The sequence below is a fragment of the Stegostoma tigrinum genome, chromosome 18 (assembly GCF_030684315.1).
Source record: "Stegostoma tigrinum isolate sSteTig4 chromosome 18, sSteTig4.hap1, whole genome shotgun sequence".
Lineage (NCBI taxonomy): Eukaryota > Metazoa > Chordata > Chondrichthyes > Orectolobiformes > Stegostomatidae > Stegostoma > Stegostoma tigrinum.
Window position 1 is genome coordinate 51,788,392 of NC_081371.1, and position 10,398 is coordinate 51,798,789.

The 10,398-nt window shown below is 44.7% G+C and overlaps 1 protein-coding gene across 2 annotated transcripts in view; it reads right to left on the minus strand.

Annotated features, from left to right (window-relative positions):
* rassf3 (Ras association domain family member 3) overlaps positions 1 to 10,398 on the minus strand; it is an 81,806-nt gene that overhangs the window by 24,142 nt on the left and 47,266 nt on the right. The window lies entirely within an intron of this gene.

A 10,398-nucleotide genomic window follows, 5' to 3' on the forward strand; every position in this document is an offset into this window, starting at 1 on the left:
GGATGCTCTTCAGAGGGCTAGTGCAGGCCTGATAGGCCAAATGGCTTCTAACTGCACTTAGGGATACTTTGAGTTGAAATTACTCCACTGAGGAGTTAATTTTGTTTCCTGATCCAGTTGTACCAATTGGCTAATTCAGCCATGATAGTTTTAGCTGGTGATAAAGGCCCTAGGGGGCCCCTTACTCATGGGCTGCTGAGAATGAACAGTACTATTTTTAAAGCTCTCACACTGATGAAGGCCCCTTCCTGGTGTCTGGGTCACGAAACTAGACAGACAATGAATGAGACCCTTGTAACGCCATCTCTCTGGGGACCTTTGATGCCCTGAGATGATCTTACTGTTGTCAGCTTCCCCCCTCTTTGGCTGGTAACCCGACAAGACACCCAGAGATAGTAGGAACTGCCGATGCTGGAGTCTGAGATAACACAGTGTGGAGCTGGAGGAACACAGCAGGCCAGGCAGCATCAGAGGAGCAGGAAAGCTGACGTTTCGGGTCGGGACTCTTCTTCAGCTTCCATTCCCTTCCCTTCGAGAAGTCTCCAAACATTCGACTGGTGGCAGCGGGAAGAGTGCCATCTGCGTTATTTGCATAAACTTCAGGAAGGACTCTTGTGGCAGAGTGGTAGTGTCCCAGCCTCTAGGCTAGAAGGTCTGTGTTCAAGTCCCACCTGCTCCAAACGAATCGTAATATCTCAGAACGGAACTAAAAATATCCAAACTTTCAGGAGTCAATTCACCATCAGCTGTTATCTCCTTTCTTTTTCAGTGAAGCCTGGCACATTCAGGGGTACAAGGTTCACATGTTGCTCTCAGCCACCATCAGGAACTAATCCTCAGTGACATCAGAAATGAACCGAGCACAGTCTTCACCTTGGCAAACCGAAAGTACAAGTTTTATCTGGTTTTCTGTTTCTTTGAGATCTCCCGACAACTCCCAAGACTTGGGGACATGTTCTTTGATAATAATTAACAACATGCAGCAGGTGCAGTGTAGTCATAGTTACAGTTCTGTGTTAACTTTGGAAAGTGCAAACTCACTCCAACCAGCAATTTAATCCAATGTTTTGGATGAAGTCAGAGTGGATTAAATTACTGCTTTAAACACACTGCCAGATGTCTCATTATTCTTGGCATCAGACAACATAGCTTCACTGTTCTATAAAATATTTTTATATTTGACACAGTTGCTGTGTAACTAGTTGGGAAAGGAATGATATAGCTCAAGGGATAATGTCATTATTAACGGCACGCAACAGAGGGTGGACGGTCTCCCATCATAATTATTTCGAACAGACATTTAGTTCAGAAAATTTATGTATACATTGCATGATGATTCAAATTTGACATTTATGAAGGTGCAAACCAAATCAGTTTCTACGAATTTTGTTGTTAACTCACCTCATTTACAGTGAATATTTGCATGATTTAACATGAAGCCGAAGGGGTTGTGGTTAGCGCAGCGTACAGCCTCATGAATGAGGCTAACTAACAGACAGTGTCTTTTCCCCACTGAGCCTTTCTGGTGGCTGTCACAAATGTTACTGCTTCTCTTTCAGCACACAGTCCTCAGTCCCAGAATAGAATATGATTACTGTGGCTTTAAATGTAGTCACAGACTACAACTCTCGTGACTCCCCAAAGCCTGTCCACCATCTACAAGGCTCAAGTCTGGGCTGTGGTAGAACACTCCCCACTTGCTGAGAGGAAAAAGATTTTAAAAAAACATGAGGGGCAATTTTTTTTGCACAGACAGTAGTTTGCGTGTGGAATGAATGTCCAGAGGAAGTGGTGGATGTGGGTACCGTTACAATGTTTAAAAGATATTTAAGTATGAACATGAATAAAAAAGGTTTGGAGAGATATGGGCTAAGCGCAGACAGGTGGGACGAGTTTAGTTCGAGATAATGATCAGCATGGACTGGCTGGACCGAAGATTCTGCTTCCATGCTGTATGACTATGATTTTAAGTGCCAGTCTGCAACACTTTGTTGTGGGCTAGCGAGTCTCAGGCAAACCATAGAGTGTTTTTCAACAAGTCAATTGCCTGTTCGCTGTCACAATGTACCTAACTGTAAAATAGACTGGTGACTGCATGAAGGAAAGTACACATTTTATACTACAACACACATCATCACCATCATTGCTCTAACTGCATATTACCCTCCCCTCACTTCAGGGAAGCTATCCTTTTGATCTTTTCAGATCCTTTTGCCACAAGTGATCCTCAACAGCAAACAAAAAGATAAATGTGCATGCAATACTTTCTGTAAGAGGGTCTGGTCAGGCTGGTTTTAGGTCAGAATTGGACGGCAGAGTGCAGATCACACCATCTCAGCATTTCGGGCTACGATCCAGATCAATGTTTCTTTAGCTCAGACTGCAGGCACTGGCAAGATCCAACTCCCAATTTGTTCAATTGCTATACCAGTCCAGTGGCATGCTCTATTTAGAGCCCAGTCTTAAGACAAAATGTGAAATGCTGCACAGATTCAAAAAATAGTGCAACAAATCGAACAGAACTAAAGATACGCAAAAGCTGGAAGAACGTGTCAAGGAAAGTGACATTGGACTCTTTCCAACAGCACCTACAGCAGTATTAGTTTTTATATGAAGACAGATTCCTTTCTCTTCATAAAAACAGCTAGCCTGAAAGTCAGGGAGCTTTGACAATATTCATTTAAAGTATGATTGATTGCATCACGGCATTAACACCATTGGCTGCATCTTCTCGAACACCATTTATGGTCAACTTGTCCCTAGCAACCACAGCCAAGATTCTAAACAAGTTCTATTTAAATCACAGCTTATTTTGGACAGACATCTTGACTAATTCCAAATAGAAGACTTGACATACCACAGATACATTATTTATAATATATAGATATACATGTTTCAAAGATATGTATTCTAACAAGTCCATTTATTTACATTTGCAAAATTAACCAGAGAAGCAAAACGTAATACTAAAGTAAATTGTTTGCTATAACTTAAAAGGATTTTTGTCCACTGTTCACTAGGTGAGAGGAGGTTCATGGGTTCATACCAGTTTTGAAAGGGGCTTAGCCTGTTACAACAAATATATCAACTGATCATAGGGTCTGCTACGGTGCAATGCACATGCAAAGATCCTACAATTTAAGGCTGGAACTTGTACACCATCTTCCCATGAGTTATAGTAATAGGCTCTTCAATACAGCACTTTGAGAGACATTAGGGCTGGTGACCCAAAAGCATGGCAGGGGAAGCAGAGTTTATGAGGGTGCAACTTACACAAGATGCAGGGAAAGCAGAGAGGCTGCGAGCATGCTTTGGGAGAGAATTAAACACACAGCTGCACATGGTGGAACACCGGAAATCAGGGACATACAACAGGCCAGGACCGGAGGAGTGCAGAGATCCGAGGATTGTCGGGCTAGAAGAAGTGAAGGGGATAGGAAGGAAGGAAGACATCCAAATGTGAATCAGGAAAGAGCAGTTGAGGATTATCAGGTTAGCCATGATCTCATTGAATGATGGTGCATATTTGATGCGCTGCATGCCTACTTCTGCTGCTATGATTACAAGGAAGTGAAATGTCTTTTAACCATTAAGAGGCCGCACGCGAACGATTAGGGAAGCATAAACTTAAATGATTCAACAATACTTCCCAACTACCCCACCCAGAAGTCTATTGCTTAATCACTGTGCACATCGTCCAGCCCGATTTTTGGACAGGTCTATATTTCTCACTTCATGGCAACATTCAATGCAGAGGGGGCAAAAAAACGTCATGCTCCCCAAACAGCGTAGGCATCATCCACTGTTCCAGTCATACCCTTCTGTCACGCATTTAATCAGGATGGATGTGCCAAGGTGGAAGCTCCCTTGCGCCAAATCTGCCCTGGCAGAGGCCATGAGATTCTTCCCAATCGGTTGACCTTGATGCACCACTCCCGGTTTTAGTTCCAGGACCCAGTTGACCACACTCCATTGCAAAGGCCTCAAACCCACACTCTCCTGCTTTCACATTGGGTTTGATTTGCTTATCATTGCTGGGCGCTGATTGGAAACTGAGGGCACCATTCCAACCTCCCCCAACAGTACCACTGCGCTCCCCCCCCAACCCCCAAGAGTGAATCTGTCCTCACAACGTTGCCAGCTGGCCCTCACATAAATGGTTCCACTTGGGCTGTGTGCTGTGCCATCAGCAGGAGAAGACACAGTGTCTCGGATAGTCCACACACCCCTGACTGTGTCAGAGCCCGGCACTGGATTCTCTTCTCACCCAGACCATAAACTCCAGCGGCTTTGCAATCTCTCAGAGCAGACATCAGCTTCAGTCAACACATTATGGTTTAGAATGAGCAGGGCAAAACTGGGCCTGTACAAGCAGAAATAGGCCATTCATCCATCGAATCTGCTGTGCCATTCAGTGAGATCATGGCTGATTTGATGATCCTCAACTCCACTTTCCTGCCTTTTCCCCATAATGCTTGATTAAAAATTTGTCTCAGCCTTGAATATAGTTAATGACGCAGCTTCGTGAACCCTCTGTGGTAAAGAATTCCACAGATTCACTACCATCAGAGAAAATAATTCCTCTTTAAATTCTGCCCTCTGATCCTAGACTCTCCCACAAGGCGAAACTACCTGTTCACATCTACCACAACAACAGAAACTCAGCAGGTCTGGCAGCAAGTGTGGAGGGAAGGCAGACAGTCAATGTTTCAGGTCCAGTGACCCTTCTCCAGAACAACATCTCCGCACCTACCCTTTCAACTCCCCTCTAAATCTTCTAGATTCTAATTCATCCGAACAGAACGGGCACAGGACCAAACTCCTCAACCTCTCTTCATGAGAAGATCCCTCCGCACCTTGGGATTAACCCAGTGAATCTTCCTGTTGCCTTAATTTGCAGTTTGTTTAACTAGCGTGGGAGGGAGATTGCAACAGCTAAATATCTTTGTGGCAACAGATGACAAACACGTTCAATGGGTTTCGGAGGTATTTAAGAGTTAAGCAATGCCTCGAATAATTCAGAGAGGTCTATTGTGCCCCACAGGAAGAAAGGTTAGTTAGAAAATGGTCACCACACCTTTTCCTCACACTGATTGCTGCAAAGGCTTGTGCCTCACAAGAAACACCAGAGGACAAGCAAGCAGTTTCTCAACTTCCCAAATCTCTCCAGTGTCGGCTGTAAAATGCCTGATCAACCAGTTACTGACACAGATTATACATTTTGGGTGGTTCCTCCTTTTCTCTGCAAACTGAAATACAAGACTTTAGGGGCCGAGCAATGTGTGTTTTTAAAAACGTCAAATAAGGACAGTCGCTTCACAGCATTGGGATCCTGTGTGTGTTTAAATTCCTGGGGCTTACTCTGTTTTCAAGTGGTTATCAAAAAGCCAAATTCTACCCAAAACACTTGCCAGCCAATAAAATGTCTTGACATGTGATCATGGTCATAAAAAACACAGCAGCCAATTTTCACACAGCAAGATCCCACAACGAGCAACACAATAATGTATAGAGGACTACTTTTAAAGAGATGTTGGTCAACATTGGTCAAGATGCTGCAGCGAACTTCCTACTCCTTTTTTGAAGTGCTGTAAAGATGTAAAGGAGTCCTTTATATGTGTCCTAACATGGATGCACCCTCCATGGAACATTTTGTCCAAAAGATGGCATCCCTGACAGTGCAGCATTCTTTGTTTTTATTCATTTGTGAGATGTGGACCTTGCTGGCTGGACCAGTATTTAATGCTCATCTCTAATTGCCCCTGAAAAGGTGATGGTGAAATGCCATCTTTTACACCTCTGCAGTCTATTTGGCCTAAATACACCCATGCTGCCATAATGGAGACAGTTCCTGGGTTTTGACCTTGCGACACTGAAGAGGCAGTGATAAATTGTTGAGTAGTCAGGGTGGTGACTGGCTTTGCAGGTGGCGTATCTGCTGCCCTTGTTCTTCCAGATGGAAAAGTGGTTATGTGTTTGGAAGGTGCTGCTTCGGGAGCCTAGATGAATTTCTGAAGTGCATCTTGTGGATGGTATGCACTGTATGCTTGTGGACACGATGCCAACCAAGCGGGCTGCTTTGTCCTGGATGGTGTCGAGTTTCTTGAGTGTTGTCGGGGCTGCGCTCATCCAGGCAAGTGGGGAGTATTCCATCGCACTCCTGACTTGTGCTTTGTAGATGGTGGACAGGCTTTGGGGAGGCAGAGGATGAGTTAATCACAGCAGTATTCCCAGCTCCTGATCTGCTCATGAAGTCACAGTATTTATAAGGCTAGTCCAACTGAGTTTCTGCTCAATGGTAACCCCCCAGAATGTTGATAGTGAGGGATTGAATGATGATTATGTCATTGAATGTCCCTTGCTGCCTGCTTATGTTCAGGTCTCTGGAAAGTGGTTTGAACATAAAACCTTCTGACTCACTTATCCAGTGAATCCTCACAAACCATAGTCTTTTACCTATTGGCTCCAACCTCCTTCCCTAAATGAGGTTAAAATGCATATGAAGTGCTTGAGGCAACTTCCTCCGATCAATGTGCTTTCTCTCACATGATACAAGCCCATTTACCTGATCCCTCTGGATATACCCTATTTGTCATTAACCTTTGAGCCCATCTACCTGAAAGGCCATTCCTGGTGACACAATCAGCAACAGAATCAGGCACAGTCACTGAGACATGGCAGTTTCAGAGCACAAAAGGGGCGATTGCCATATCCTGGCCTCTTAATCACAGCATCCCACATCTCGAAACAAGAACAGGAAAGTGCTATTTCAGAACAGCTGAAGGAGGGAATCAGAGCATCGGTGGGGACGAAGATGGTAACTTTGCAGTAAAGTCCCTAGTTGGTAACATTCAGAGGGTCAGAATAAATCTCCGGGCATTACTCAAATCCCTGCACTTCAGTTGGTACTTTTTGAATTCAGTGAATAAATGTGGAATATGAAGCTCCATGAAACCATCACGGAGTGCAACAAGAAATGATCTGCTTCACTAATGACCAGAAGCAAATCTGTCACCTTTGCCCACTCTGGCCTACATGTGACTCCAGACTTTATGCTGCAATATGGCTGCAATATTCCAGCAATATGGCTGACTCCTAGCAAGCCCCTTCAGTTTGAGGGCAATTAAGGATGGACTACAGATGCTGGCCTTGTCAGTGACACCAACATCCTGTTTTTAAAAAGTTGTTTGATAGTACAATATTTGAGTATTGGTGGAAAAATAAGTGGAAATTGTCTTCCACTCATCAGGACAGAATTGCAAGAATACCAAATCTCAAGGGGAACAACAATTTATAGTGCACGAGAAAAGCATGCTGATTTATTGACAAGTGCACTCTGATTGGTTGAAGCATTGCAATTCAGAATGCATCTGGGGACAGTTAACTGCTGAGTTTTTGTTTAAATTCAATCCAGGCCACTTGACTCAGATTGGTCAAGGCCAAGGTTATGTGAAAGGCACCAGGGAATAACTGGCTGCCACAAAGAGAGAAAAATAGATACGTAAGAGAGAAAAATAACGACAATAACTACTCCTGGAGGACATCCAGGAAAAATGTGACGTCACTGTGTAGTATTCCCAAGAAGCTGAATCCCTAAAGGCTGAACCTTATTTTGTTAGCCAGTGAGTATCACCCAGCCTTCGTGGATCTAACATAAATCTGCCTCTGAACTGCAGATTGATCGCTCAGCTACAATTACTGGGGGGCTATGCACAGTGAATAGCACTACTACCTCTCAGCACTAGAGATGCTGTGTTCAATCCTACCCTTGAATGACTGTCTGTGTGCAGTTTGCATGTTCTCCAGACTTGTTGGTTGGTTCACTGAGCTGGTCAGTTTTCGTACAAATGTTTTGTCTCCCTTCTAGCTGACATCGTCAGTGATGTGCAGCCTCTGCTGAAGTGTCATTGTTCCGTCCCACTCTGAATTTATATGGTCCAGTCTGTCATGGTGAGCAGACCTGTTTCTGGTTTTGTACTGTAATGGTATGTAGATGGGGTCTATTTCAACATGTTTGCTAATTTCATTGGTGGTTGAAAACCAGGCCTCCAGGAATTCTCGCGCTTGTCTTTGGCTGGCATGTCCTAGAACAGTAACTTTGTCCCAGTCAAACTGATGTCGTTCTACGTTGAAGTGTAGTGAAACGAGGGAGAGTTGGTCATGCCATCTTGCTGTGTGTTGGTGTTCATGTATCCTGGTGGCGGGTTTCCTGCCTGTCTGTCCTATGTGGTGTTTCTCACAGATGCTGCATGGTAGTATATGTGTCACATCTGTCCTGCTCACTGTGGGTAGGGGGTCTTTTGTCTTTGAGAGTAACTGGCAAAGTATGGTTGTTGGTTTGTGTGTTATCCTTATTCCAAGAGGCCGTAGATGCAAAAACCAAGAGGAACACCTATAAAGAGTCTTTGCAAACAAGAGTTATCATAACAGCTTCGCCCACTGATTCCCTGGCCAGCAAACAACACCAAGCAGACACTGTACACCCCAACTTGCCGGCCCCCTATCCTATGATAGAAAGACATCAGAACTGACCACAAGATACCTACAACTTCTTGGAATAAGGATAACACACAAACCGACACTTCTGCCAGTGAAAGACCCCCTACCCACAGTGAGCAGGACAGATGTGATATATATAACACCATGCAGCATCTGTGAAAAAACAACACATAGGACAGACAGGCAGGAAACCCGCCACCAGGATACATGAACGCCAACACACAGCAAGATGGCACGACCACACAGGGCAGACAGGCAAGAAACTCGCCACCAGGATACATGAACGCCAACACACAGCAAGATGGCATGACCACACAGGGCAGACAGGCAAGAAACTCGCCACCATGATACATGAACGCCAACACACAGCAAGATGGCATGACCAACTCTCCCTCACATCAATACACTCCAACGTAGAAGGACATCAGTTTGACTGGAACAAGCTTACAGTTCTAGGACATGCCAGCCAAAGACAAGCAGGGGAATTCCTGGAGGCCTGGTTTTCAACCACCAATGAAATTAGCAAACATGTTGAAATAGACCCCATCTATATACCATTACAGTACAAAACCAGAAACAAGACTGCCCACCATGACAAACCAGACCATATAAATTCAGAGCGGGACAAAACATCAGCGCTTCAAGGAGGCTACACATCACTGATGAGGTCAGCTAGCAGGGACGCAAAACATTTGCATGAAAACCAGGCAGCCCGGTGAACCAACCAACAACTCCAACCACAACACAAGCTACAGATGTTCATTAAAACATTATGCATGTTCTCTCCATGTCTGCATGGGTTTCATTGATTCCTACAGCACAGGAAGAGTCCCTTCAACCCCACAACTCTGTGCTGACCTATCTGAGAAAGGACATTCTCGCTTTTAAGGAGTCCAGCAGAGGCTCACCGCACTGATTCCTGGGATGGCAGGACTGACATATGAAGAAAGACTGGGCTTGTGATCACTCTAATTTAGAAGAATGCAGAGGGATCTCATGGAAACATATAAAATCCTGATGGGACTGGACATGCTAGATGTGGGAAGAATGTTCCCAATCTTGGAGAAGTCTAGAATAGGGATTACGGTCTAAAGATAAGGGGTAGGCCATTCAGGACTGAGAGGAGGAAGAATTTCTTTACTCAGAGAGTTGTGAACCTGTGGAATTCTCTCCCATAGAAAGCTGTGCAGCCAATTTGATAGATATATTCATGAGGGAGCTGCATGTGGCCCATGTGGCTATAGGGGTTAAGGGATATGGAGAGATGACAGGGGTGGGACACTGAAACTGCCTGGTCAATCATGATCATATTGAAGGGTGGTGCACACTCAAAAGTGCTGAAAGTCCTACTCCTCTACCTATTTTCTATGTTTACACTAGTCCCGCTTGGCCCACAGCCATTATGACATTTCAAGTGCTCATCTATGTACGTTGAAAAGGTTGTGAGGTTTCCCTGTCTCTACTGCCCTTCCACGCTGTGCATTCCAGACTGCAATGGCCCTCTGACATGAGAAAAGCATTCCCTTCTAAACCTCCTGCCCTTCACCTTGAACACACACACCAGGAGCAGAGCCACCCTGGCCCACTTGACCGAGATACATTGCGACCGATGAGAACAGAGAAGTTCATCACATTGGAGACAGTCAGCTGCATGAGGAGCCACTGGCATGAGGACCCCCACAAGCAGCATGAATAAGGCAGTGTGATACTTCAAAAAGAAAACGCAACTTCACTACCGAGGTGGAAACAGGAGGTCACACGCAACGATTCAGCATTTTACCAAAAGCAAAAAGCAGACTGTGTTACAAAACATTTCCTTCGTGTGCAATCAAAGAAGTTTCATCAGAGAATCAAACTAACTCACTCTGTGGTTTCGCCGCACAGGAACTATCTAGAGGA